Source organism: Chelonia mydas, chromosome 5, assembly GCF_015237465.2.
Source record: "Chelonia mydas isolate rCheMyd1 chromosome 5, rCheMyd1.pri.v2, whole genome shotgun sequence".
NCBI classification, from domain to species: domain Eukaryota; kingdom Metazoa; phylum Chordata; order Testudines; family Cheloniidae; genus Chelonia; species Chelonia mydas.
Window position 1 is genome coordinate 80,802,181 of NC_051245.2, and position 25,967 is coordinate 80,828,147.

General features: G+C 39.9%; 1 long non-coding RNA gene across 1 annotated transcript; it reads left to right on the top strand.

Annotated features, from left to right (window-relative positions):
* Positions 1-227: 227 nt before the first annotated feature.
* On the top strand, positions 228-22,562 carry LOC122465853. The gene is made up of 2 exons (XR_006290964.1): positions 228-259; positions 22,476-22,562. It is a non-coding gene; the product is annotated as an uncharacterized LOC122465853 (long non-coding RNA).
* Positions 22,563-25,967: the final 3,405 nt, after the last annotated feature.

A 25,967-nucleotide genomic window follows, 5' to 3' on the forward strand; every position in this document is an offset into this window, starting at 1 on the left:
TGGGGAATTCAAGTGTTGGCAATGTGTCTGGTAGAGGACTTGGCAAACATGGCTCTTTGGAGTGCTGAACAAGGGGGGTTATCCCCATGGCAGCAGCAGTATGGTCAGTAAAGGAAAAACAGGCTGTGTCTATTCAATATACTGTGGACACACCAGAGGTAGAAGAAGCATACCCGGCTTCTCTAAACTGGACTGGTGAAACGAATACCCAGATATTACTAGAAGGGGGGAACCACCCCCACGCCAAAAACAGTACCCCGTAGCTAAAAAACCTACAGGTCCAATACAGGAGGTAGTGGAGGCATTGTTGGAATGAGGAGGGATAAAGTCAATGTCCTTGGTATTTAATTTCTCCAGCATAGCCAGTGAAAAAACCAGCAGGTGGGTAGAGATTAGCTATAGCAGGGCAAATGACTAGGGAAAAATCTATGGCTCCTATAGTAACTGTCTATCTGAAATAATTACAAAAATCTCTCCTAAAATGAAGTGGGTTTTGGTGTTAGACATTAGTAATGGTTTCTGGCCCTAGAATGTCACTAAAGAACAGCTTTCACATGGAGAGGAGTGCAGCATTCATGGACTGGTGGTACAAAGACTCCCCTCCAGCTGCTTTTCTTGCACATATGAATCAGGGTTTTAAGGACTTTTCTCAGCCTGACAGGCTCATTTAGAATGTGGTTGATGTATTGGTGCAGTCCCAGCACTGAGGAGGAAAACAGACAGGCTCTGTCTGAGGCACTCCAGTGCCTGCAGCAGGCAGGGTTAAAAATTAACATCAGGAAAGCACATCTGGCTCCGAGAAAGCTTACATTCTTGGGACTAACTGTAGGTGAGGAGGGATGGAGTTATGATAGTCATCTGAGCTGAATTAATTTCTAAAGTACCAATCCCTACTGATAAGTGGGCATTACAGTCCTTTGTGGGGATCAACAGATTGTGTAGGGAATTCCCCCTGCTTTATGCGAAGCCGCTAGTCCTTCTGTATGCGTGAGTTAGGGCCCCCCAGTAGGATAAGGCAGAACGAGCGCTCAGAAGCAGTGGTTAAGCTGAAACAGCATTTGGGGAATGCTCCGGTATTGGCATGCCCAGATGAAAGTAAATCATTTTTATGTACCTTACAGTAATGCCAAGTAACATAGGGGTGGTATTCACACAGAAAGATAGAAATCAGGATTGGCTGGTTGCAATAGTCGGGAAGCAAATGCTAAGTATATAACTTAAGTACAACTGGTGTGAGAGAATTGTGTTAACTGCATACTGGGCAATTAAACACAAATATTTTGTGGGAGGACAGAGCGTGTTCATTGGCAGTCACCATACTCCACTCAAGATACTGCTAGAGGGAAAAGCATCAGCTGGACAAATTAGCAATAAAATAATTCAAAAATGGACTCTGGCATTGCAGGGAGAAAATGTGGAGGCAGTACAGCTAAATGAATTAAGAAATGGGTTTCAGGTATCTGAATACAGGGGATGCCCCACAAATGTGAAGTTAGTCTAGCTCCCTCTCAACATCCAATCTTTAAAGAACTAAATGGTAACAAGATTAGGGAGGAGATGGAGATGTGGTATACGAACGGCAGTAGCCATTACGCACAGGGACAAAGGAAAGGAGGCTTGGCAGCAGTGAAGCTGAGAGATGGAGTGATTATAGATACTCTCATAGTTATACTGCAAAGTAAGTCAGCTCAGTATGCAGAACTAGCAACAGTTACTAGTGTACTGATGGAAGAAAAAAGATCCTGCTCTAAGCTTACCATAGTCTTGGGTTCAGATTGGATGTTCAGGGGAGCAGTGTTGATGCTGGACTGGTGGGCTCAGCATAAGTATCAGGCTATAGATGGAGGAGAAATCTAGTTTGTACTTTATGCAAATACTGCATGATATGATTAAACATTTTGAAAGGGTAGGTAATGGCAAAACACCTCTGTCATCTGAAGGCCAGACACACAGAAGCAAGTGGTGCTAAAATTAAAAGGAGAATTTACTCAACTTTTTCAAATATCTAAAAGTACGGATTTTGGTTAGGAACAGATTTATTCCAAGCCTATTGGCTCTGTCCCAGTTAGAGTGTGGTAAAACTCAGGGAAAAATCCAAAAGTAAATAAGCAGCTCTATTTATTAAGGCTTCAAAAATATTAAAAGGCACAATACAAAATAATCGATTGGTGATGGTCTCTTGAGACAGAGTCATTTCATCTTTTTCATCTGCAAAGCTGCAGGGAACTTGTAAATTGCCTACACACAAATTATCTTCAAATAGACCATCGAAGTGACCATTGAAGTCTATCAAAAAAGATCATGGAGAATTATGTATCTTACCTGTTGGAAGGGAGATGAATGTGTTCAGAGCAATTGGCATTTTTACCAAGGTTTCATCAATTCTATATAATGCATCTCAGGAGGAAGATGAAAGCTGTGTGCCTCAAATAAATCTTATAATGCAGAGAGATTCAAAGGTCAAGGAGACCAGAATACGAGCCTCCCCCTACCAATATATAATATGGTCAGTGAGTTTGAGACAAAAAAATCAGGCTTACCGAAATGATCAAATGAAACCTGAAAAAGAAACATGACTAGTGAAAATCCAAAAGAAAATAGTGGCTTATTACAGGATTTATAAAAATGTTTGTGGACGTTTAAGAGCAAGGTACCTACAGCAATGAGAAACTCTGGAAATTGATCCAAAAGGCAAATAATCATTCAGTGGTCAATAAAGTGCATCAGAGATATAACAAATGCTTTTCTGACAGAACAATTTTAGTAATAATATTATTCAAAGGTAATTTTTGTCCTTTGGTGTTTAGACAGACCAAGTAAGCTTTTAACAGAAATCTATTCTCTGTCAAGGTAATCTATCTGAATTCTTTCCTGGAACATAAGCTTGATTCACTCACCATTATGTAAGTCTGATAATGTCACATTTACACAAAATTTTAGGATTATATTAGCCAGATCATCTCGGGTAAAAATGCATTTAAATCAACAGTTCCATGGTGAACTTTCACTTGGTAAATACTTCTGCTCAAGCCTTTGACAAGCTCTAATTTCTATAATTTTTTGTCCGACACAAATGGTTTACATCACCCTCATGAGGCAATTGTAGGTGACTTAACCACTTGCAACATGTTGGTTATTAAAAAATAGTTAAGAATGCTGGGGGTACCCACAGGCTAATGTAGTGTCCTGACATTCTGGCTGTCTGGTGCTAGAGTTCTGACCTTGTTCCAATATTGGATTTGTTAACACACTTGTGACTATTTTTACTTACAAGTATATAACTATTATTGTAATATCTTATAAATAACCGCAAATAGTCCTCACCAACATCCTTGCATATATTCATAGAATTTAAGGCCAGACGGGACCATTTGATCACCTAGTCTGACCTCCTGTATACCACAGGCCTTTAAATTACACCCAGTTACTCCTGTACTGAGCCTTATAACTTGAGTTTGACTAAAGGAGATCTGCCAGAAATGTCTTCCAAGACTAGATGCCTCAAAAGACAGAGAATCCTCTTCTTCCTTTGAGAGTTGATTCCAGTGGTTAATCACCCTCACAGTTAAAAATGTGTCTAATTTTTCATTTGACTATAGCTGGCTTAAGGTTCCAGCCATGGGTTGCACAGTTGTAAACGAGGGACTAATTTGGTCAGTAGAACGTGTATTACTAGTGATAGTGTGTAAGATTTAAAAAAAACCCAGTGTTGACGCTGAGTTCAGATGGAGTTCTTGGACCAGAAATTAGCAGTTGTCTCTCTCTCACTCACTCACACACAACCTGGTAGAGCGCCTCCTCTGGTTAGGCTCTCCCCAGGCTACTGTGTTTGGGGTCCACCTCACTGGACTCCATGTGCTCTTTAAGCTTTCTGACGGAAAAGTCCAGGCACTGCCCCCCGGGTGGATTCTCTAGGCATGCACTCAGGGTCAGATCAACCATCTAGTATCCTCTTATGAGAGCTGAGATCCTATCTTAGCCCCTGTACTGATGCCTCACACTATCCTGTATCTTAAGCACAACCCCTCCCAGAACTCCAGGAGCATGAGACAGTGAGAGCAAACACCCCAATTTTGCACAGAATTTTAAACACCATTACTCTAACACTCAGCTCTAAACAAAATAATAAACACACCTGCATGCATTTCTCTGCCTCAGTTTCCTTACCAGTCTGGAGAGTTCTTTGGGCTTGGGCAGAGTCTTCTTGGATGCCCAGAGTCCTCCTGTGGCTTCTCTTCAGAATCATGTAGCCGAATTCAGTTAGCTTTCCCTGACTGTGGCTAGTCCCACAGTTAAACAGTACACACCTGGTACAAAAGCATGCTCATCTCTCCAAACCAAAGCTCCAGGGTCTTTTTTTCCTGATAGGTTTCAGAGTAGTAGCCATGTTAGTCTGTAGCCGCAAAAAGAAAAGGAGGACTTGTGGCACCTTAGAGACGAACACATTTATTTGGGCTCAGTCTCTAAGGTGCCACAAGTACTCCTCTTTTTTTCTCCCCCTGATAGTCCCTCAAATTTATATGTCCCCCTGACAACACCTGGTTTTCTTTGGTCTGCTGCTGGGGATTTTTCCACTCCCTGTCCTTTCAGAGCAATTAGAGAGACAAACTTCTCCTAGCTTCAGCCAATCCATTATTCCAAAGTGTTTCCATCTGAATAGGTGACCATTAAGATTTAACAAACAACTATTGTCCCTGGTCTGCAGAAATGTGCTACAGTTCCTGTCAATAAATGGTGGATTCCACATGACCTCTACAGGCACCCCATGATACAACAAATTCAAAATGTCAACCAAGATTTGTACAAAGTCATATTTCCTCAAATTGTCACAGGAGGAAAAAATATTAATTTTAACCTGTAATTAGAGCGCATCGGATGCAGGAGGCACTCAGAGCCATGAAATGTGGAGTCCATATTTACAAAGTAACTTTTGTGAGTAGTACTGCACTACAAATTGAATTACTTTTTTAAGACACAGTCAGTCCAGGCATTGCAGCATCTGCATACATCAGCTGTACTGTGCTTAGCTCTAGCCATACTGGAGAACTAATTTGGATATTCTAAAAAGCAATCTGAGCATTTATCCCAAAGGAACCTCAGATTTAGTGAAGGTTTCTCTGAGATACTTTTATACAGTTTTATGTTTAAATCCTGACATTTAAAAATTAATCATCTATGTCTCTTATAGGCAAGGGTGGGGGGCAGGGGATGTAGTCTATCCCTCCCCAACCGCAATCCACCAGCAGCTTATGGGGAAGAAATGTGCCACAAAGGTTCCAGGGAGAATTCCCTGACACATGCACAGGATCAGACCACTGTAAGAGGCCCTATCCTGTTCCCTGGAACAGGGGCATACCAGGTGTGGGAGGGTGTATTTCCATAGCACTGAGCACTATAAAGATTCTGGGATGCTCCAAACCCTAGCAAAGCCTATAGGCAGCTCTGTAGTGGTTCCATAAATTAATGAATATATCTCAGGGCTACTCTAATCTGCACCAGGGTGTTTCAGCCCTCAGAGCAGCTCAGAATCCTGAGGACTGAAAGCCACCTTTGCCCTTCTCCTCCAGGGCTACGCTTTCTTTGTTACAGCTCCTGAAGGTACAACAGAGAATCTCAGCCAAGCAATTTAGAAAATCATGTTCCTGCTGTAGTGCTGTTACCTAGATGAGCCTGGCAGCGGGGGGGAAAAGTTGCTTTGTTGCAACCTTGCTCCTGAATTAATCAATTAGTCTTGTGATGGCGCTATGCAGAAGAGCTTCTAATGACAGTACTGCTCTGCTGAGAAGCCGCTAGAGTACAGCTGGTTAGAATGCAGTTTTGATCTTTATCTACTTGGAACTTTCTTTTCTAAGTTATGAGAGAGATTTCAAGCGGGAGTTTTGTAGTTCTTCAAAACACACCTCAAAAAATTACAATTCATTTTTGGCCAACATGTTCTTGCCTACTTCTGTCAGGAATTACCACAATATCTTGGATTTATGAGCCCCAGTTTAATCCAGGGATTGAACTAATTTATGGCTCCCTGTACCAGCTGATGTAGATGTTTATGGGCTGTTCAGAAGCAAGCAAGCATCTGAATGAGAAAAACTGATCTTGAAAGATTTTCAGTCCAAATGTGCAGACCCAAAAGACTGGATAGTTCACATAAGCTTTCATATGTTTGGGTGCTTGTCTAGGCTGACCGAAACCTCTGAACTTTCTAATGTTTCTCCATCATTAGCTGTTAGCTTGTCAAAGGTGTCAGTCTCTATGATCAGTCCTACGTATATAGATTTTCCATGCTTTGCAAGTGGCTTGAACTTATTCATCAATTCTTTCATGATAAGAAGGATAGATAAATATGAGCAACACCTTTCTTCTGCCTGATATAGGCACTCACTAGCAGAAGGAAATTCTCCTAAACAAAGAGCTGTAGGCCATGTCATTATCTTCCTCTTCCTAGGCAAATTTACAAGACATTTATTTTTCTGTTTTTCTTTATCTTCTTTACTTATTTTTAAAGTAATTGTTCACTACAGTGAAAAGTACCATATTGATAGATATAGAGGTGTAGCCCTCCGCTTACCCTCGACCAGGTACAACAGTCAGGAGCACTAGCAATGAAAGCTGTCTCCCAGTACACCAATGTGCCCCAAAGAGGACTGGTTCCAGAAAAGTCAGTTATTCAGCCTCAGTTCATATTAAATCCCTGGCTAGCTCATGAAGAGTGCCACTTAGTGTCACTTGTGAGGGAGTTTTTGTGATTATGTACCTGCCCCTACAAACTTGACTGAGGTCACCTTCTTTTTGCACAGCCATCAACTGGTAAGTTTTCACACACTGCTGCTCTAGACTAGGTTCAGACTAGTTCAAACCTCCACATTTCATTCCCTACCATCTTTGGTCTTCATACTGGTTTTCATTCATTAAATATGTTTAGTACCGTAGTACCCAAGGCCCCAGTCCTGATTGGGGCCCTATTGTAGTAAGTATTGTACAAACTTATATGAGGAAATGTCCCTTGCTCTGAAGAGCTGACAATGTAAGAAAAAATAGTTGACATTTTGTGTGGGGATGGGGACGGGCGAGGACGGAGAGGGGAGGAAGAGGGTTATAATAAAATATGCTGCACATATCTTAAAAACAATTACTTATTATAGCCATGCCAAAACAAGACAAAACTCCCCATTCCTTCCTGAAACTGAGTCCTCTTACTCCAGGCAACTGGATGGCAATGAAACAAGATAAGACATTGTTCATAAAAGCTATGATGAGCCTTGACATTTTGAAGTCCTTGGAATCAGGGTAGACGATGGCCGTTGTCTTCACAGGCCCCAACACCCAGGTCTGCAAGTGACTAAAAATGTTTGGAAAGTTTTGAAGGCATCTGGCAGATAGAAGCCTGGACGTATGGAAAGGAGAGGGCATAAATGAGAGAGAGAGAGAGATCGATCTTACTGGAATGGACATTGACTAACAAAAATAACCAGGAACTCAGAAGACATAAGTAAGAGAGAGAAACAGCAAGGTACTGTGCCAGTGCTGGTATCTGAGAACTGTAACTGTAATTAAGAAGCAGTAATTCCAAAAACTGTGTCTTAGATTCTAAAACCAGTGGAAGGATGTGATCCATATTTATTACAGTACAGAAGTAGGTCTCATCAAGATGAGTAAAAACATTTATTTCACTAAGTTTGAATAGATCTTAAAATCTTTCACTGTACACTAGATGCACAAAAAAGAAAATATACTGTCACAAACACTTCTATGATGTGCCTGGACATGAGGCTTGTTGAAACAATTTTTTTTATTGTTTGAGAAGACTTAATGTTAAGAAAATACCTTACTTTTCCATCATGAAATTGTCAGTGGTATTTTCCTTCCAAAGGTTTAGTCAGTTTGAGACACCAGTACTGGTCTGACAACGTTGAATTCGATTGCTTCTGACTCCAGTTAATATCCATGTCTGTGAGCATGGCTTATTTGCATGAAAAGAACAAAACTGTCAGGAATCCCAAACAGGCACTAGGCAGAGACAGACCGCACCGTTTAATAGTGTTATTAGTTAATTTTTTTCTATGTACTTAATAAGTGGTTGAAAGTTGAAGGATTTTGAAACCTCTGCCAAGGTGGCGAGTAGGAAGTGGTACTATGAGATATATGGCAAATCTCAGGGGGACAGGGGGCGAGGGGAAATAGGTGTGAGATTCTTTTCTATTTAGAAGCAGGTGGAAAAACAGGCTAGCAGACCAGAATAGACAGGGCTAACATGTTTAAAACTTCAAGTTTAAATTTTTTGTTATGTACTAGAAATAGTAATTTCACACTCTTTTTACTATTCTGAACTATTTTTGACAAAAAATCCTTTTAGAGACCACTTCCCCTCCCAATCCCTGATTCCAGACTTTCCTTTGTCAGTTATAGTGCTTGTTTACCTGAAAGAAAATAGGGCAGCATACAGGAGACAAGTTGAAAACAAATTCATTTTAATGTAATGAGTGCTACAACTTGGTTATATCCATTTTTATTTTTACTGTTTAGTAGGATGAAATTTCTCTTTTATCTCTTAATACTGTAGACTGTTTGTGCATGCTGTTCATTGCACATATAAAATATTCACAATTTGAGTAGAAATATTTAACTTAGACAAAAACATTACATGCTATTGGTTCTGTTCCCTGCGTGGCTGTGTGTAAATTCTAGAATCTGGTTTTTCTTTGCACTTGCCCTTTCATGATGTTGTGTGACTGTTCATTTACTAAAATGCTTGTGTAAGGCAAACTTGTCTAAGACACTAATTTGTTTCGACTGTGTTTGGACCCATTTTGTGTAAGGCAAACACAAAATGGGTACAAACATCGTCCAAACAAATTAGTGGCTTAGCTCTTAGCTGGTCAGCTAGTTCTATTAATAAAACAGTTCCACTTTGCCTGCAGTAGTCAAGTTCAGTCTGAATACCTTGAAGAATCATGTTTAAAGACGGATGGTTCTCATTAGCACAACTTCAGCTGTTGTGTAGACAGGGTCTATAGATCAAAAAACTCCCCAGATTTGATTTTTTTCCCCTTCTTCAGCTCTATGCACTGCACAATCTGGTTTGGATAAAAGCAATGAGAGATGACGAATACATTTGATACAGCCACATAACAGGCTTTTTAAAATGAGATCTGATATTCTCTAACAATTGAGACAGCTATTTAGTTGATGAATTTCCAACAGGAACTTCTAGCACATGAACATGCATGGTTGGCAAAAGTTTAAAATGGTTCTTGATAGATTTTTGACTGAGACTTTTCTTTCATGAGTCTTGTGTGTAGAAAAATAAATAAAGCACTTTACATTTTTTGTACTTACTTAAAGTAAAACATTCCAGTCATGATGGAAACATTTAAATGATGAAGAACCCAAAATCTATGTGCTTCAAAAACATGGATGTACAATACAGCAGTATATTTATTACTCTGCAGATCACAGCTACATAATAAGATTCCATCAGAATCAAAATGTGATATAATTATTAGCCTTACAGTACTCAGAAGTGGTTTACGAATTATTACCTATAACCAGGAAATTGTTAACTAGATCATATTCCTGTAATTTGCAACTCCTCTTTCAGGCACAAATTAAATGTATAGAACGACGTCATTTCTGTAGGAGAATTCTACAACAGTGGCTCCAGGGAGAGAGAGGAATTTCCTATGTCAAGTACAGATGCAAATTGTGGATCAGTAAAGTTGTTTGAAATGGATTTTAATTAGGTTGGATATGCGAATGTAATATTATGATATATTGGTGGTGCCCCCACAGTCATACTAGACAACAACAAAGGGAGGAATCTAAACGTAAATGCAGATATTCTACATGTAGAAAGCTTTAAAGCTGTGATACCATTCATTTTGTTTAGAGATGAAAGTCTTCACTTTAGTGTCTTCCTTCCCCTCAAAAAGAAAAGGAGTACTTGTGGCACCTTAGAGACTAACCAATTTATTTGAGCATAACCTTTCGTGAGCTACAGCTCACTTCAAAGCTTATGCTCAAATAAATTGGTTAGTCTCTAAGGTGTCACAAGTACTCCTTTTCTTTTTGCGAATACAGACTAACACAGCTGTTACTCTGATTCCTTCCTCTCATGAGGGATCCCAAGTATCAAGTCTACCAGAAAAAGGCCGAGGCTCAAGTTCAAATCCCAGGGGTTAAGATTCCATTAATTCAGAAACTAGCTCCTTTTTCTCATTCTTCTTTTTCTACTACCAGCAGCCTGCCCCACTCTACTCTTTTTGCTAACTTGCCATCCAGAACTAGGAAGTAACCAGCACGAGGTTCCTGCTTCAGATGCCATATGGTGTATTATGAAACAGGAAGCTCACAGAGCTGGAAACCTTCAGGGTTGGCTGGAGGATTCAAAATCACACAACTAGAGTACATTGATCAGATGACAATCTAGCAAGTATACTAAATTTGTCTTCAGAATTAATTAAGTGAGAGGAATTAAACAGGTGAGAAAAAATTTTCTACCCGATTTGACCCCATTATTTTATTACTTACATCATGTCATTGACTTGATGCTTTTTAAACAGAGTCTCTGCCCCAAAGACTAAATTAAAAGAACAATAGGAAGAGATTACAAACACATAAGGAGACATTTATGAACAAGAGCTGGATAGTTGGCCTATTTATCAAGTCAACAATTTCATAGTCTTTTCACTGATTTCTCACACTTAAACATACTGAGTAAATCTTTCAAAAGTATCCCAGTGACTTAGGAGCACAAGTACCATTCATTTTCAAATGAGAGTGGGATACTTAATTCTGTGAGGCCCTTTTGAAAATATTGCCCTTAACAGAGACTTACGTAATACTAACTATAACAGAACACTATTCACTTCTTCTAAATCAACTTGAGAAAACTACAATCGTCACAACACTATAAAGCAGCATTAATGTTGTTGTGGAACATTATATGTCATTCTATGGGCTTACTGTGGAAATGCAAACTTAGCTCTGGATTTCCTTTGTTTCTAATTTTTCTTTTAACATTAGCATTCTTATTTTCATACACTCAAAATGCTGATACTTGTAGTTGCTCACATTTTAAACTTCATTGTCATGAAATTTTGTGCATGGTAATGCAGAGGCAACTATTACAATTTTCTTTGTGACTGATCTTACAAAAAGCAGATATTTAATGCAACAAAAATCTCAAAGGGTTAGGGCCAGGGTTTTTGGAAATTTTGAGACCCAAAACTCTAAGGTTGAACTGTCCTTAGTTACGGTGTACCCATTCCTACTTGGGGTTGCTGTTGAGTGAATTTATCTATCATACACCATATATTCCCCAAATCGACCATACAAAATACCATATAATTTTTCTGAGTTGGATAAAGTGTGTCACATGAGGAAATTCTTTGATAGACTTGTGATTCTTTAGTGTAGTAAAAAAGGAACATAGCCACTGAAAGTCAAGGATAAAATAAGCTCATTCCTGCAGTATAAAATTCACTTTCCCAAAAAGAACTCTAATTGTTACGCCTAAAGAAATATTAAAAGGTCAATTGTAGCTGTAATACAAGGTGAGGATTCTGCAAGTGAAAGCGGTGCTAATGAACTTCAAAAAGCCTCAAAGAACTTCAGATCTATAGTTTGGGATAGGTACATTATATAAGACTAACTAAATAAGCAGTACAATGTCACAAAAAACTGCTGCAAAGACAAGTTCAGCTTTTACACTCTTCCTTTATCAACCAAATAATCTCCACGATTGTGCTTCCTATATATGTTCACCACTACCCATGACGCTAACTGACAGTGAATTTATACTCTGGCCACTTATGCTGTTGATTTTAACCCTCTTTGACACCTCCACCATCAGAGGATAAGGCAGCACTAACAAGATACTGTACAGTAACCGAATGTACTGTAATTATCAGTGTTTTTATAGAAGTTGCCATGTCTCTCATACTATCAATGTGCTCTCAAGCTTCCAAGACTTTTTTGGAAACCTTCCTGTACCTTATTTTGTGGCTCCAGATCCAAATATAATTCTAAAACAACACCTTCTGCCTATAATTGCTAAATAAATATTTGCTTCCATTTCTTATTTATTCTTTGCTGTCTTACTGGTCTCTCTCTTTTCCCCATTTCTTTTCCCTCCCCACCCCCACCCCCGTCCTTGCCTATTACCACATTCCCTTCTCCCTCCAAGCATCCTATGTTCTTTTCTTTTTATATTCTTTATTTATTCACGTTTCCTTCTTTGTCTCTTTCTTCCTGGGAGGCAACATGGTCTATTATAGTGGTTCCCAGCTTTTTTCCTGTTTGTAACATGAGGTCATAGTATGGAAAAGAAAATCAGAATCTCCCCCTTAGCTACCCATAAAGAAAGAGACATATTCATGACCCCATGCAGCTTGTTTGTAAAACTGTTGGAGTCATGACTGCTTGGCCAAGAACCCATAGTTTAATGGATAGCGGAAGGCATAAGGAGACGAGAGCGGGCTTTTATTCCTGATTCACTCACTGACACGCTGTATGACTTCAGTCATTTTAGCCTTTTTTGTGGGTCCCTTTCTCCTGTGGTAAGAATGAGACACTTACACAGAGTTATAAAATATATTAAGGTTCTCAGAGAAAATATGCTCTATAAGTATAAATTACGGTCATTTACATTAATCACTGTTGCCTTTTATGCCCACTTTCTTTTTGCTGCTGTTATCCTGCATATGCCACTTGCTGCCTGTCTCTCCCCACTTTGCATTTTTCTTTCCCCATTTCTGGCCCACTGTCTTTGTCTTTCCTCTGCTTAGTTCCAGTTTCTCCCCACTCTTCAGACTTCACATTCTTTCTCTGCCAGCTTGGCTCTCATCCAAAGTACCAAGGAAACATTTTATTGAAAATACAGTTTTGCATCTAAATGCTTACACTGAAGGCCAGCCTGATCCAGTGCAATATCAACCTACAGCAGGGACCCCAGAGATTCAGATTCTGATCAGCACCATTCACCCTGCTTTCAGCTAAGTAGAGATATAACAATTAACAATGCCAAAATTTAGAAGAGAAAGCAGAAGAGGGAAAGCTGGTGCAATAACCAGCACCATACTGAACGAGTAGAGTAAAGAATTGTGTTTCTTTTCTAGAGCTAACATAAAAAGCTTTGAGTCCCCAGAAGAGGAACAAAAGAAAAAACATGAGAATAGAATGTTGCCAACTTAGCTACTTTGTCATTAGATTTAGCGACTTTTTGGTTTCCCTAGGGAGAAAATAAGTGTCAAAGTGACCAGTGACAAATCTAATGACTTTCATTGCCACTTACAGTGACATTCAGAAACAGAAGTCACCAACATGTATAGTCACAAAATCATTGACAAGCAGCTCAATAGGGTTAATCAAATCCATTCCATGATCTTCTTACTACATTCTGTTGCACACCAAGTCAATGTCATTGTGTCTCAATTGAGCATGTCCTTGAGAGGAATTGCATTCCAGGGCTTCTTGGGGTGAGATCACTATAATCTGCAGGCATGGAAAAGAAGTTTTTGGAGGCTAATTAAATACTTTGCTAAGCCAGGAGCACTTTGGAGAGAGCAGCACATTAGCCAGGGCTTGTTTTTAGCCAAATATGTTCTTTCTTGCTGCTCCATAGTAGGTAGCACACCCTATCATACAGGGAAAGATGGCTAATGAAGCAGACTGGATGAGTGATGAAGGTTAGCGAGCAAGGAGAGCTGCGTGGATGGAAGGTGGGGTGGGATGGGACAGGGCCCTACCAAATTCACAGACATGAAAAACGTGCCATGGACTTTGAAATCTGGAGTTTTGTGTGCTTTTTCTCTATACAATATAGATTTCACGGGGGAGACCAGCATTTCTCAAATTGGAGGTCCTGACCCAAAAAGGAGTTGCAGGGGGGTTGCAAGGTTATTTTAGGGGGGGGGGTCACAGTATTGCCACCTTTACTTCTGCGCTGCCTTCGGAGCTGGGTGGCCGGAGAGAGGTGGCTGTTGGCCAGGTGCCCAGCTCGGAAGGCAGTGCCCCACCAGCAGCAGCGTAGAAGGGTGGCAATACCATACCCTGCCATCCTTACTTCTGCGCGACTGCTGACGGTGGCTCTGCCTTCAGAGCTGGGCTCCCGGCCAGCTGCTGCCAGCAGCAGTGCAAAAGTAAGGGTAGTAGTACCACAACCCCCCCTTACAATAATCTCGCAACCCCTCCCCCGCCACAACTCCTTGTTGGATCAGGAACCTTACAATTACAGCACTGTGAAATCTCAAATTTAAATGTCTGAAATCATGAAATTTACTATGACCGTAAAATTGACCAAAATGGACCGTGAATTTGGTAGTGCCCTATCTATAACACCTGTTGACTCAATATGCATGCTCACTAACTTTATTTCTGAGAAAGGGTCCTCACTGTTTATGCGGTTGACTGTGAAGCTCTACTTGCTATTTCATAACTGGTATATTATGTTGTTAACCCCCCTGTTAAAAGTCACTACATATGGGATTGTCATAGAGATCCAATGGCTTTTGGCTCTGCATGCTGCCATGTTACAGTTATGAGCTGGGGACCCAAAAGTGATCTTTTCTTAATGGACTAACAGGAGCTAGATTCACTCATCTCTTAATATAAAGGGTCACTCTTATATCCTATTCTGGTGAACATTAATGGGATTAGCACTCAGTAGGAAGTCACGTCTAGTACTTCGCACAGGGCATAGGAAAGGGAAGCCAGGAGCATAAAGCAAGCATAAATACAGCTGCAGTGCTGTGTGTATCTCTCTCTCTTCTTCCCACGCACACGCCACCACCTCCAGTCTTCAAGAGGGTTTTAGAACCCTGATTTCCTAATCTTGGAAAAAAGAAATATCTGTAGATATTCAAAATGATAGGTGATATGGAAATCATCCTTCCTGGACTTTTATCTAGTGTCAGTGCACAGCAATCAAACAGAACAAGACAAAAAGATCCCACATATTGAATAGATTCAGATGAAACAACTGAGCAGGGAGTCGGAACAAGCTTTTTTTCTTTTTCTTTTTAAACTGCAGTCAGCCAAAGCTGGGCTCTTTGCACTTGTAGCAGCATGGAGTCATGCTATTAAAGAGCAGCTTCAGCACCTTGAGGTTCATCACAGTGGAAATAATAGCTCTGATGCAAATAGATCTAATGGAGTCATGTCCCTAGAGGAGATAAAAGAAGATTTACTTTTGGATCCTAAAGGAAAGAGATTAGGTAGTTACGGTTGTAATGACTTGTGATGAGGGGGAACTGCAATGATCATTAATAACCCCCCAGTGCTTTACCAAAGCAAAGACAAATCCATTTCCTTCTCCAAGATTTAAGGCAGCTACAGGTGTGGGTGCATGCGTGTCCCCACAAATGCATGTTCAAGCCTGGGTACCTCTCTCACACTAAAATCCTATTCACTTCAATTAAGGTTCTGACTGAACTGTGGATTGGATTTACATCTAAAGATGCACACACTTAGGCCCAGATCCTGTGGACCCTCGCACTCATGACTAAGATGAGTAATCCCATGGAGCTCAGTGTAAAGTTACTTAGCTGTGTAAGTGTTTGTAGGATCAAAGCCAGAGTCAATTTTGAAATGCTGATCTTTTTATTTTCATATCTGCTTGCATAACAGAGTAGCAGACTTCATGAACTAATTCTGTTGCTAAGTAAGCCTTGAACAGCGTGATACAAGAGCATAAGTGTGCCCCAGAAAACTCAGAAGCAAGGAGCTTTTCTCCCCTCTCAACCACATGAAATGGTCTGCCTTAGAAGCAAGGAAGAAAGATTAGGTAGTCACGCAGTTCTTAAAGGGCCAACATCTAGAGTGGCAGGTGCATTATGAAGAGGCACAGTGGATTAATGCTCTGACACATTGGAAATGTATTTACTTTATCATGTTATGTCTTAATCTCAGCTGACTGGAGAGTTCTTAAGAGTATTTATTGTTAGAAGTATTTATTTGTTATTCCTCATCTGAGGAACCAAATATCCTGTCAGTTTCTTCAGACAGAATGCAGTCTGTCACAGATGAGTCATGTAATAAAAAGAGATTGCCCTATAGGAGCAGCTGTCCAGTACAGGAGATCCTTTGCACCAGGTCACAAGTGGAAACAAAACAAACAGTTTTTTCTGCATACATTAAATCATGTCACAGAATCACCACCCAAGTCTTCATGGCTGGCAGTTTCTATGCCAACTACAATCACTGCAGTTTAAAGCTCAAAAAATGTAAAAGCTTGTCTACACAGGGGAAATTGGCCAGAATAGCTATGGATTATTTCTAATCTAATAATAGCAAGTATTTCTGGGTGGAAAGTGACTTTTATTCTGGAATAGCATGTTGATATGTGGAGCTATTCTGGAATAGATATTTTGGTCAGTTTCCTTCTGCTGTGTGCACTCAGCAGAAAGAGAGAAGATCTGAGCAAATCAGTAGTATAAGCATTCTATTGGACATTAAGCGTGCAATCTTTTTTGCAATTTCCTTACCTAACAGGGGACTCACAGTAAAGAGAATTATCAGTGAGGTCTATGAATCTGTTAGGACAAATGTAGGGAAGAAAATGAGATCTGCATTCTAGGCCAGATTTTCTAAATTGTGTGGACACATTTGTGCACTTCCATGTAAATACATATGATGCACACAACACTCTTTTCAGAAATAGATGCCTGATTGTCTAAATGGGCAATGAATACGGAGATACAAAGGGATTGCAATAAGAGACATTTTTCATGCACAAGATGCACATTGGGAACACAAATGTGCGTCGATAATGGTTTGAGGTTCTCATGAATATTAGATATGGCCAAGGGGAACCCTGAGGCACAAAGTTCAAACAAAAGCTGGACTGCGGAGGAAACTTGGCTGCGCTGGTTTCCATTATATATTCCAAGGTTGGGCATGACAAAGGAATATAAGCATACTGAACTATGCCTCCTCCATGTTTCATTAGAAGCTTCAATCCATCTTAAGAAAACACAGCAAAACCTTTCTTCTTGAAAATACCTTTCCACTATAGCAGAAATGACAATCGCAATATTGACACCTCCTTCTCTCCAAACTGCCGCCCCCTCAAAAATAAAATAAAATAAAATAAACCTATAGCAAGCCAACACACAAACTGGTCCACCAATCAACTAAAAGAAAAAGAAAAAAGAAAGAAAGGCCAAAATTCCAACCAATCAAAGCAAAAATGCCTCAAGCAGAGTTTTAGTCCCAAAAGGAGAACCACCAGAGACTACATGAAGGCTACTGGGCACTTGCTATTGTTTTTACCTCAAGGGTGCTCAGATTCTGCAATGATGGGCAGCATTTATAAAATCCTAAAATAGATAGATTCTCCTCGTGGCACAGTGTAGTGTAGTACATGAACATTCTCTTGCAACAAAGTTGCTTTACTCCTATCATGTAGGAATCTATCTTTGAACAGGTGAACACAGGGAAATGGAGCAATCATAATTTTTCATGTGGGGTAAATCCTACCAGCCTTACCATGCCTGGATAGCCAAGCTTGCGATAGGGGAATAATAATTTGGGGCTGGGAGGAAACTATCTTCCATCACTCTAGGCAGCAGACCTGCATGGTGGCCATGACTGCAGATCCGGTGCTTCAATAGTCCTTGTATTCTCACTGTGTGTGGCCGGATGAGTGGAATTGTGAGAAATGGTAGCTGATGTAGCTCTGGCCCCATCAGCCTCACCACAGCTTCTCTCCTATCCCATCTTCCAGATGCATTGGCACAGGCTCGTGTAGAGCTGCTGCTATCCCTCAGACGCAGCCACACAAGTTGTGCTACAAGAATGAAGTAGAGGGCCAGATTTGCTTCAGAATATGTAACTTTCCCAGAATCTCCATGTTTCTTTCTAATGGATCAAATATCAATGAAATTAAAACATTCATTCATTACTAGATAATCAGCTAGACAGAGTGATAACCATGGAAGAAGCACCCAGGCAGTAAAGCTGTTTGTTCCTGATAGGCACTGGCAATTGACTCTTATATGGAATGCACTGGTATTATCAAAACTATAATGGAATTATTTTTTATCTCTCAACACAGCTGGAGATTCAGGGACCTCCTTGTTATCTGCAGCTTCTTTAGATTTCACAAATTGTATTGCATCTTCTAGGTAGCCAAAAATATGTCTGATTAAGGAAGGAAATCATAAGTTTAGCAGGATATAGGAAATCCTTCTCATTTTTTTTTAAACAGACTCATTTCCTTACATCTCTGTTGAAGATATGTTATAGATCAAAAAAAAAAAAAAAAGGAAGGTAGTTGGGGAGAATTTTAATTTTGTTGAATTAAACCTCTTTAGTTAGTGCCGTCATCATGATTTCTGCCTCTAAGGAACTCTTCTCTGCCTGAGATTCTTGCGTAAGTCCAGTGAGTCAAATTCTGTTTTCATTTAACAGCTGTAAATTCAGATGGTAAAATCCTTACTAGAGTGAAGTTAATTGAAAGTGTCTGACTCCAACAGAGTGAGGATTTCACTTCAACGTTTCTCCTCTGACTTCATTGGCATTACTCTGGATTGATTCCAAGCTACCTGAAAGCAACATAGGGCCCAGTAATTTCAATAGGAGTTATGGGTGCACATAGACAGGAGCATAGAACCTGTAAGTGTTTCTATCTTTGTAACAATTTTTAGTTTACTTGTATCTCTGATTAAACTATAATTTTCTAAAAATTAAACTGCATAGACATAGAAAATCATCTTGCAAAACTCAAAAAGAAATGAATCATTTAAATAATTAACAACATTTAATTTTCACATGCTTTCTGGTAGACCCTGCATCCACATTCTTCTTACTCTTCATTATCACAAATCATCAGTTTAGGCTTTGTCTACACTAGCACTTTTGTTGGTAAAACTTTTGTTGGTCAAGGTGAAAAAAACTACACCCTTGACCGACAAAAGTTTCACTGAAAAAAGCATTGGTGTGGACAGCTCTGTGTTGGCGGGAGACACTCTCCTGCCAACATAGCGACAAGCCACTCCTGCTGTTCCTAACAGTCTTGAGTGAAGAGTGCCAATTATACCAGATTGTGTACTGGTTTTGAGACATGCCCTGAATGGGGACTAGATGAAATTCCCAAACTGAAATTCACTTGTGTCTTAAAGTGTGGTTCTTCAACAAATAATGGCTGTAAAACTGGCATTGTGAGATTCCTTGTTAATTGTTTCAGTGACTCTCAGATCATGTTTGCTCAGATTGTAAGTAAAATTATGTAGGTTTTTTTCCCCCACAAACTGCCAGCACTGCAAACTCAGCCTGGAATCTAAAAATTATTTCTGGTTCACACACCATCATTGGTACTAGCCAAATTCTGCCTTCAGTTATTGGGGCTGCACCAATGTATCTGAGGAAATAGTGCGAACCTGCAATGGAACTTAAGAATTCTGATGGCACATAACTCAGAGCAGATTCTAGCTCAGTCTCCCATAACCATGCTGGTTCTACAGGACTAATGGGGTAGAATGCAATTAAAATTTTTTGTTAATAAAGGACTATAGATACAAGGGTGGCTCCTAAAAGGTCAACAGATACTACACAATACTGCAACTATTTACTGTTGAATGTCTGTGGTGTCTAAAATACTTGCGTGTGATCTCATTTGGAAAATATTCACTATTAAAAAGTGATGATGGCACAACAGAAAATAAACTCACACAAGATCTAGTCCTTTTTCAGTTTTAACTCGGGGAGTGTGGAACTCACTGTTGAATGTGTGTTATATGCCCTCCTCTTTACCTGAACTACAGATAAAATGATTCAGCTACAGCTGAGAGTAAGGCAGAGGCATCATTTCAGAAAATGTTGTGGGTGGGGAGGGGCAAAGTTGTCTCAGCATATAGAACATGATTTGTGCAAAGTCAGGCCATGGGGTAGGCCATACAGACCTATGAAAACTCAGGATGGGAGGGAGAGCAAACCAAAGTTTGAAGGGTGCCATAACAGTTCAGGGCAAATGCATCCGTAGTCCTCCTCCATGTTACATCAAGGACACCCACTCTAGGCTACCAGCTCCTCAGCCATCACCTCTCTTGGGCAGAGGCCCACGTCTCTCTCTCTGACCAGCATTTTTTCCAGGCTACACAGTTCCCTGCCTACACTGTGATATCTCCAGCAAGCCAGACTGCCTAAAATAGGCCAGCGTTTGCACTTTGCTTTCTCTCCCAAGGTTAAGAACATCATAATTACCCACAGTTACAAGTTACTAAGAAAGCTTTCTAAGAAAGCATATTTATTTGTAAGGTGGAAGCATTACAGAGAAAACATATTAAAACCAATAGAAAAACTTACACAAAATGCTACAAAGTTTACCATAGGTCACCCCAACTCCAACCTTGCACTCTATGTGTGTCGGTTCTTTAAAACCCACAACTGGGTTCTCTCTGTAATTACAAGTTCATAACTGTTTCAGATTTAGAACCAAAATGACCATGAATAGTTCAGTTTTTTCCTTTATACAGCTTATGCCTCCCTCTAGATATTCCCCAGGAAAATCTGCGCTTTTTGTTCCAAAAGTCCATTCTTGTCTGGTACAGTGCTCAACATAGTTCTTTGAATTTCAGCTCTCACATCTGTCATATCTGCCCCCTCCAAAGGGCTACATACAATCCCAGGCCACAATAATATATAATTTGCAGCAAGGAATATTTAAGTTAGATATTATGAAAAACTTTCTAACTATGAGGGTAGTTCTGTTCTGTAACAGGCTTCCAAGGGATGTTTAGGAATCCCCACCATTGGAGGTTTTGAAGAACAGTCTGGACAAATACCTTCCATGGATGGTCTAGGTTTACTTTGTCCTGCAATAGCTCAGGAGGCTGGACTTAATGACTTCTTGAGGTCCCTTCCAGCCCTACATTTCTATGATAAACCATTCATTTAATATAATGGACCTCTAAGATTCTTAAATTTAATTCAGTGAGGTCTCCAAGGATATTGCAGGAAATTGCCATATCTACCACAGGGTAGATTGTAATTGTACCTCTTGTCCCATAGCAAATGCCCCAGCAGCTAGGAGATTTAGTTCTTCAAGCTGTCTCATCCACTTTGCTCTGGAAGTCTTAACTGTTAGGCATACTCAGACAAAACCTCATTGAAGTTGATGTGTTTTCTTCTGAGTAAAAACTGAGGGTCGCATTCTGCCGTCCAGAGACAACCTGTAGGAGAGGAAACTCTTTTGCGGAGGCAGAGATGCGCACTGGGCCCTGAATAAGAACTTCAAGATTTGGCTCAAAGAGAAGTGCTACCTACTGAGAATGAAGGTGTCATTTTCTTATAGTCACCGCACCTGAACAGGATTTGATGTCAAAAGGAGAAAAGCTAATTCTTCTACCACTGCAAAACCTACCATACACCCCTCAGTTTATTTTTTAGCGTGTTTTTCCCCAAAATTAATGATCAACCCTAGCATATTGGGCTTCCTTTCCCCATTTTTTCAGAGCAAAATATAAAAATGTGTGTCCTTTGGGAAGAAAAATAGCCTTTGTTTCTTCTTCTTTTAGTTATCAGATATTAAAAATTATTAACCAAACAAAAACAAACTTTATGAGTTCAGCATATTTTTCCCCACTTGTTCTACTTGACCCAGCATGGCTCATACCGATATGTTTTTTTTTTTCAGTTAGGGTTTATTATTTTCATAGCACCCACATGTGCTCTTAAGCGTCTATGAGTCACCTATCAAAAAGGAAAAGCTGCAAGATGGTCCCTAATTATTCCAAATTCCCACAACCAAGAAACCTCTGACACAGCCAGGGCTTTGTGCTGGTGTGGCTTTGACATCCAATAATGGGTTCATTCAGGAAAGGCAGCTTTCAGAAGCAGCAAAAAATTCCCAATAGTATCAAACCTGTAAGAACTGATCAGTGCAGGTAGACCATTTGAGTAACAGTCCTGTTCAGCAAGATGAACAAAGAGGATTAATATTGGATAATATCTGGATGCCCGTCCAATGTCAGTCTTCTTGGCCACAGGGAGAATTAAGCACCTCATTGCCAGTCAGAAGAGATCCAGGCCTGTACCTAGCCAAGTTAAAGTGGGGAGGCTGTGAAGTATTGGCAGGGGAGGACAATTAAAAGAAAATCAAGCGGGGAGTAAGGAGTCCACCCTGAAAAGCCAATTTAAAACATCAGGTAAAATTAGCTGCATTCTAAAAGGAGGACGTTTCTAGTGAAAAAAATATGCAAATAAATAAACAAACACCTGCCTGACATTTACGGAGAGCTTGTTCCAGATAATTTGTTGCTTGCAAATTATGTTGTGCTAAAATACCAATAAATACTGAACACCAAAACCAACAAACCCACAGAGACCCTAAATGCCCTGACATTTTACCAACATATGTAAACACATTAAAATTCTCAGCAGCACGAAAACCCAAAGTCATCTCCTTCCTGTACCTACAAACACAGGGCTCCTGTCACTACTTATACACAAACTCATTGTCCCAGTCCCCTTTGTGCCTGCAGAGGACTGAACCTATCCTTGCAACAAAGCCCGATGCCAACTCTGTCCACATATTTATCCAAGTGACACCATCATGGGACCTAAACACATAAGCCACGCCATCAAGGGCTCGTTCATCTGCACATATACCAATGTGATATATGCCATCATGTGCCAGCAATGCCCCTCTGCCATGTACATTGGCCAAACTCGACAGTCTCTATGCAAAAGAATAAATGGACACAAATCCGACATCAGGAATCATAACATTCAAAAACCGGTAGGAGAACACTTCAACCTCTCTGGCCACTCAGTAAAAGATTTAAGGGTGGCAATTTTGTAACAGGAAAGCTTCAAAAACAGACTCCAGTGAGAAACTGCTGAGCTTGGATTAATATGCAAACTAGATACCATTAACTTGGGTTTGAATAGAGACTGGGAGTGGCTGGGTCATTACACATATTGAATCTATTTCCCTAAGTTAAGTATCCTCACACCTTCTTGTCAACTATCTAAATGGGCCATCTTGATTATCACTACAAAAGTTTTTTTCTCCTGCTGATAATAGCTCATCTTAATTAATTAGCCTCTTACAGTTTGTATGGCAACTTCCACCTTCTCTGAATGTATATATATATCTTCTGACTATATGTTCCATTCAATGCATCCGATGAAGTGGGCTGTAGCCCATGAAAGCTTATGCTCGAATAAAGTTGTTAGTCTTTAAGGTGCCACAAGTACTCCTGTTCTTTTTGCGGATACAGACTAACATGGCTGCTACTCTGAAACCCTTGGATTTAGGATCTTAGGGACCCCTGAGAGAAATGGGTAGCTGTTGCCTGACAAAGCATCAGCATTATAAAAATGTGTAGTGTTGTTGTAGCCATTTTGGTCCCCGGATATTAGAGCGAGAAGCTAGGTGCAGTAATATCTTTTATTGGACCAACTTCTGCTGATGAGAGAGACAAGCTTTTAAGCTACACTGAGCTCTTCGGGCTAGAGAAATGTTTCCCAGCCCTGAAGAAGAGCTCTGTGTAAGCTTACAGTAGTAGGTGAGGTAATATCACAGAAAGCGATCCAATAAAAGATATTACCTCACCTACTTTGTCTCTAAAATAATATTTGTTATTTCATTATGAATTATCAGGGTAAAGGGCAGGCACATAGATTTTGTTATGGGCTGATAACTTTCTGTAGTATTTTTGCATAGCTGAGTTGTTCACATTTTTGAGGTTTGAGCTGCTCTGCAAGAGTAATTTATGCAAATTTCTGCAATGCTCGCTTTCCGAGTTCTTGCATTGTTCAGCACAAGTCATACTAATTGGAATTTTTGCAGTTTCTACTGCAGGCAAGAGCATGTCATTGGGTAGATATGTAATTAATTACTCAGAAGACCTGTGAGCCAGTCAATTATGTCATCTTGCTGTATCATCAAGAAAGGTTGGCTCAGAAAACTAATTTTGCACCACTCTACCAAAGTTTCCACATTAAAATAAATCAAAACTCTTAACTAATTATAAATAAATCACATACTAAAGAAATATAATGATCCTGAAAGATTAAGTTTATTGGTGCATCATCTAATAAATCCATTCAGTAAGCCAATCCTTCCAAAACACTGAATAATCCCAGAAAAACTGCAAAAGGCAAAAACAATAAATCATCAAGGATTACAAAACACCAGCTAATTAGTTTAATGTGTTTAAATGAAATCTAAACACAAATATTTAAGACCAAAGTTTCAAGCAGGTTTGTTTCTATGCGCATTTACAAATGCCCAACTTTGATGCAGAAATGCCTCGAGATGCATTCACAAGACAGATTGCAAATATTCTTAACTTTCTGTGGGAGTGAAACCTTAAATTGTGTCATGCTTTGGGAAATTTGTGAGCATAAATTGGGTATGTGCATTTAGGCACACATGTATTTGAGGATGTGGTATTTAATCTCTTATTCCACTAGTACAAATGGAAAAATATTCTTCAGCCAAATTCCAAAAGAACACTTTGCTGCAACAATAACCCTTTTTTCCCTCTTCACTTGGACTGTGGTCACACCTCCCCCCCTCCCGCCGCACACTTCTGCAAAAAATATTCTAACAAATGAGTTTACTGGAAGGAATGTTCACCAAACCAGTGAATACTGAACAATATTTGCAGAAAAATTTCTAATCATGAAACCTGATTCTAAGAGTTATGGTCATCAAATCAGGAAAAAAATGCACCATAAGATCTACATATCCAATCAAAGCAGCTCAGGTGCAAGATTTGAGGGGTTTATTTGAAAAACTCTTAATTCTGCTCAGCATCAGTCTGGTCTTCTCCCCCTAAACCTTCCTTCTTTGAAACAGCATCATTCTCTTCCACCTTGAAAATATAGGAAAGGCCCAGAAGATTTCCCTCCCTTTCTCTACAATAGCACTATCTCTGCTCATATACAGCAGTGCATCCTCTTTGGCGAGGCACTGAATACAGATACCAGCTTTTAGTTTCATTTCACTGACCTAAATTCTGAACTCAGTAAACCACCAGACCTGTGGAGCAGTTTCCTCTCCTGTGCTCTCCAGGCACCCCTTCCTCCCCAATAGTATGGGTGGCTCCCAATGGAATCTATACCATAGCCACACGTTCTCATGGCAGAGATTTAATGCTGTAGTGGTGCAACAAGCTATAACTATTACTTGACTTTCCATTTAGAAATCTGCTGATAGTTATGGGGAACATAGCATGTCATGTCTACTCCCTGGAGCTGTTCCCCTTGTGCCTCAGAATGAACTCTGAACCTGACTGTGTAGAGTGCAGATAGAAGAGCTTCTACAGATTGGAGGAGTTTGGACCAACATCTGCTTCCCTTTCTTCTCACCTTATTGTTACATGGGCTTGCCCCCTTCTTCTCATAAAGAGGAGAGTGAAAATAACGGTCAGCAGTAAAGGCTGGAATTATGGGGCCTCTCCCCAGCTCTGGCTGACTCTCCATGTCCATCTCATGTTGTACCCGTTCACTGTACTATAATGGCTAAAAAGGAATGCTGCAGTATCATTTAGATTTATGATTTCTGCATTCCTAGAGCATTGAATCACTTTTGCCCCAATGTCATGTACATTCAAGTTCCAAATACCATTATTCTGGTGCCATGTCTACTTTGTCTGTTTTCTTCTACTTTGGCCCTTGGTGGCTACTACAGCACCATAGATGTTTCCTTTAATGAATAAACCTTGCAATTTGTATATTACATATGGAATTAAGGTACTCTGAACATTGTTGAAAGTTAAAGAGAGGCATCCACATTTAAAATAAAGGAAACAATCAGGAACTTTAAAATACAAACAAAAGAACAATAAATCTCAATAAAGCCTTTGAAAAATCAGAGAGTTGGTCATCTTTATCTAGATTTTCCTCCCAGCTACACAAGGAGACCACATGCGAAACAATTAGACAGTTATCTAAAAGGCCAAATACAGAAATAAATATCTACATGTCAAATGGGTTGTTTCGTACTGACTGCTTTTAACATA